The sequence below is a fragment of the Haliaeetus leucocephalus genome, unplaced genomic scaffold (assembly GCF_000737465.1).
Source record: "Haliaeetus leucocephalus isolate CR32 unplaced genomic scaffold, Haliaeetus_leucocephalus-4.0 Scaffold889, whole genome shotgun sequence".
In the NCBI taxonomy this organism is placed as follows: Eukaryota; Metazoa; Chordata; class Aves; order Accipitriformes; family Accipitridae; genus Haliaeetus; species Haliaeetus leucocephalus.
Genome location: NW_010973325.1, coordinates 582,852 through 587,185, shown reverse-complemented (window position 1 = coordinate 587,185; position 4,334 = coordinate 582,852).

Genomic DNA, 4,334 nt, shown 5'->3' with positions numbered 1-4,334 from the left:
TTTGTTTCAGTTCCCTGTCCACCCCCCCTGCCCATGATTCTGTCACTTCTATGAGTTATTTGTTAAAGGGGTCATAGCTAGCTTGGGAGGGAGGCTTGCTTTGCCTGCCTCTGCCCCCATTTTGTATTTTAGAATGTCATCTTCCCCATCTCTGGTAGGAGTTGCTAGTCAGTAAACATCAGCTTAGAAAAGGCTGTTCATCTGTGATTAACAGCTTTCTTGTTTAGGTCATTTTCTTCTCCTTGTTTAATCTAGCCTTTTCGTCCCCTGAAATGAGTCTTTAGTAATGAATACAGTATTGCTGCAAGGTGGTGCAATAGCACTACATCTTGGGTTGCCTGAATTGATAGACAAAATTTATATTTTTTTAATTTATTTTTTGACCATAATGTTTTAACTAAAAACTTAAAAAAAAGAAAATCAAAGGTAGATAAAGGCTGCCTTTGCTTTTAAGGGAAGGAGAATAAGGATTTCTTCTTTAGTCTGTTAAAGTTTTAAACTTAAAAAAAAAAAACAAACAAACCAACAAACCCCAGAGCAGTCTATATGCGTAATTTGTTGGCTCTGCCATTGAGATATATGTATGAAAGTGTGAATTCTGTTTTCTTTTTTTTCCTCTACTGACTCCCCTCCCCCTCCTCTGCCCCAGCTCTCCCTGAATCAGGATCACTAACTTTATTCAAAAAGGCACAATAACCTGTTGTATGGTACAGTGTTCTGATTCTGTCTGTGGGGAGGAAAAAGAAAATCATTTTTATGGATTTTAGACAGATACTTTTGGAAGAAAACCTCTGGCATTGTCTTCACTTTAAAAATTCTTTCCCTGTACAAGCTAGAGGGCCTATGCATTCTACAGAATCTTTGAAAGATTATAGTATATTAAATATTTTCTTTGCCATTTAACACCACTATTGAATACATTAAACATGTTTATACTATGCCACATGCATTAATTTAGCAGTCATTGCATTGAAACTTAAATATTTGAAGCTATAATATTCTGGTCTTATTGCTGAATTGAAAAACATGCAAGAACACATGCCAAATTTCTTGCCCATGCCTTTATAAATTTCAGTTTGTTCACTCATGCATGTTGATGCTTTTTTTTTTTTTTTTTTTAAAACTTTGGTTCAGCTATCCAGTTTTTGAATTGCCTGCCTTGCTGCGTTCTTCATCTGCAAACTTAATCAGGTCAAGTCAACTTTGTCATTTGCATACCACCCCCCCCCCCCATAAAGCTTCCACAAAAGGAATGCTGAAAAGTGGTTGAGGCCTGGGATGTGAGAACCATATAGCACTTTTTTTCTAAATAAAAAATGGTGGTGATATTTCTAGTAAGCTCAAAATACTTTAAATCAGTAGTAAGTAGGCACAAATACTTATTTTTACAGGTTTAATTAATCAGAACCTCACAGTATTTTTTCACACTGAGGTAACTGGCCAGCCAGGAGAAGGAACCCAGAAAAACGACTTTGAAAACATTAAAGATACTTACAATTTCTTATAATAAAATTAATATAAAAGAAACACAGTAACATTTAGTTATGAGACAATTTAGAAGTACTCAGAGTAACCACAAAAATTGTGTTGACTTCTGCTTCATGAAAAGTAGAGGAACAAAGTGTCCTTGACAAATAAAAGGAAAATGATTGAGGATATTTTGGGGACCTCTGGAAGTAGATACACTAGGAATAAAAGCTAACTGACTGTGATCCTTATAGAGTAGAAATATGGCTATTTATTCAGCACAATAGTTTAAGGGTTCAAAAGGTCTGCTTTTTATGCAATTGAATTGTGGAAAAATGTTTTTGAAAATGAAACTTTGAAATAAAAGTCCTTTTTTGAGCATCTGAAATGATTGATGTTATTGATAACATTGTCTCTTTTATCAATTAGAAGAGTAAAACAACACCTTGTATTTGGAAATAGAAGAATAAATTTGCACAATTTCCTCTGTGGGTTTTTTTTTGTTTGTTTGTAAGCCAGTGTTATAAACAACTGAAAGTGATTTGTATTCTTTGATCTATTTGAAGGATATAGCACTTATCCTGCTCTTGACATAGTGAATGCCATCTTTTTATCAAAATGTTTTTCTGTCAGAAGGATCAGAAATGCAACTATTAATTAAACTCTTTGTTCTCAGATGAGCTGACTTTGCATTTTGTTAAAGCCAATTTCTTTCCGTGAATATTGACCGCTGGGCTAAGTGAAATCTGTGCAGTTTTTGTTTTGATGCATTTCATCTATGTGAATACTGGAATTATAACTTTAAAACAGCATACCAGCAATATATGGGCTATGATTCTGATGAGAAGTATTTCTCTGCTACAGAACTTTCAAATTCTGAGCTAAGCTATGGATAAATTAATGATTGCCAATTTAATTTCTTAAAATCTTTTTATGACTGCAAAGAACAAAAATTACAAGCATTCTTTATAAATAAAAAATGGGCTAGATGGTAGTTCATAATATGAGAAATATGGCATTGTTGTATCTGGAAAGTGTTCTAAATTCTACACAGATAATGAAAAATTCTTAAAGAATTTTGTATGAATACCTGTTGGGTTAAAGAATTTTTATAGTGATGATGGAGTGCCATGAAGTTAATACTTGCAATCCAGATTGCTGTAGTTTACACTTTTCTCTGTTTCAGACCTGGTGTGCACTATTTGTACTAAGCACGCCACAGAGTGAATTATCCAAAGTCCATTGATTTTAATGTGTTTTGGTTTGTAAACAAAATTATAGTAATTTCTTGCACATTTTTGAAAAATAATTGTATAAGGATTTATGTATCTGCTTCTGGATACAGTGTGTAAATAAAAATTTCATTCACAAAAAGATTTGTGGAGTGTTGGTACCTTAACGACGTTCTAAAACAACCCTGAAAGACATTGTAAAATTTGGGCATCTGACTTAAATGTTTAAATTTTAATGGTTACAATTTAAACTGTTCTATATTTTTTTTAACCCATGCTAGTTGACTTTTCAAAACATTTCTGTATATTGTTTTTATTAATTCCTACTTTTCAATGCAAGAAAAAAACATTGCCAGAACGAAACTAGAATATGATTTTTAAAAGGTCTGCATACATTACAGTAAGCTAACTTTTTGATATTTTTTGTTGTTTTCCTTAAACTACAAAATTTGTGACGGAAGTCTCCATTTTACCTGGATGTACGTCAAAGGTAATATACCATCTCTTGGCTTCCGAGCAAGCAAATAGTTCTTACTTGGTTCCAAAATGAAAAAATTATATATGGTGTTGATCTTCATGTATTCACTTGATGCTGTCTTAGATTCCCTTTAAAAAGGGAGTGGCATTTTAAACTCTGGGAAATCACACAGATAAACCAGAAGATGAAGGATAAACAATTTCTATGTTACAAAAGATCTGCACAATTGTTCACATGCTTTCCTGTAGTTGGGACATACAGAGTTGCTACTCAAATTCAAGAAAACAGCACCAGCTTCTTAGGTCTTGGTTATAACTGGTTTTGTTTTTTTTAAAACAAAAACCCCAGCCTTGGTAGCAAACAATTATTGTTCATATTGTCTGCAGCTGATAGGTACTTTTCTACATATCCTGTAACTTAAGTCCTTAAACAGTAACCAGAAATAATTCGTAGTTTTTGCCATTTAAGAGAAAACTGCCTTCTATTTCCTACTGCGGGGGCTAGTACTGCGCGCTCAGTATGTTGTGTGGTTGTTCCCCCAGTGTGTGTGGGGTTTGTTACTAAGTCTGCATGATGCTCTTCTCTACGTTTGTTCTATTCACTCCAGAAAATTTGGCAAAAAATAAACTTACCCTCAAATGTTTCCTTGGTAAGGGGTGAAAGGTGGTTAAGAGTTAATTTTACAGCTGCCTGTAAAATTAGCATGATCCAGGCAGGACTGAAATGTTTATAGTCAAGATGCCTGTAATCCTAATTATTTCTACCTCGCATTCAATCAGATTTGTAGCTGTGAGAGCAGAAGAGAAATGGTAAGACAGTGCCAGATGCAGAAAGCTTGCTGTATGTCTGATAACGTAACCCTTGTACCAAGGCAGGGCTTGGCGGCGGGGGTGGTACTGAATTAAGTCATCCTCTGCAATTAAGGCCTCCAAGATGACAAAGCTGTAAGATACAGTAGAAATCCTTAATATTTAGGAAACAATGTTTGATCACTTCCCTCTAGCACATGCAATTTGCTTGCGGTCTCTGCTTTTCTTTTTTCTGCCTTTTCAAAGGCTAAGGCTCAGCCGAGCATTTTAGCATCCCTTGCGACATTAGTATGCGCATCTTTGACTTTTCTGGTAAGGTAATACCTACGCTTTCCTGTCAAAGCCGTG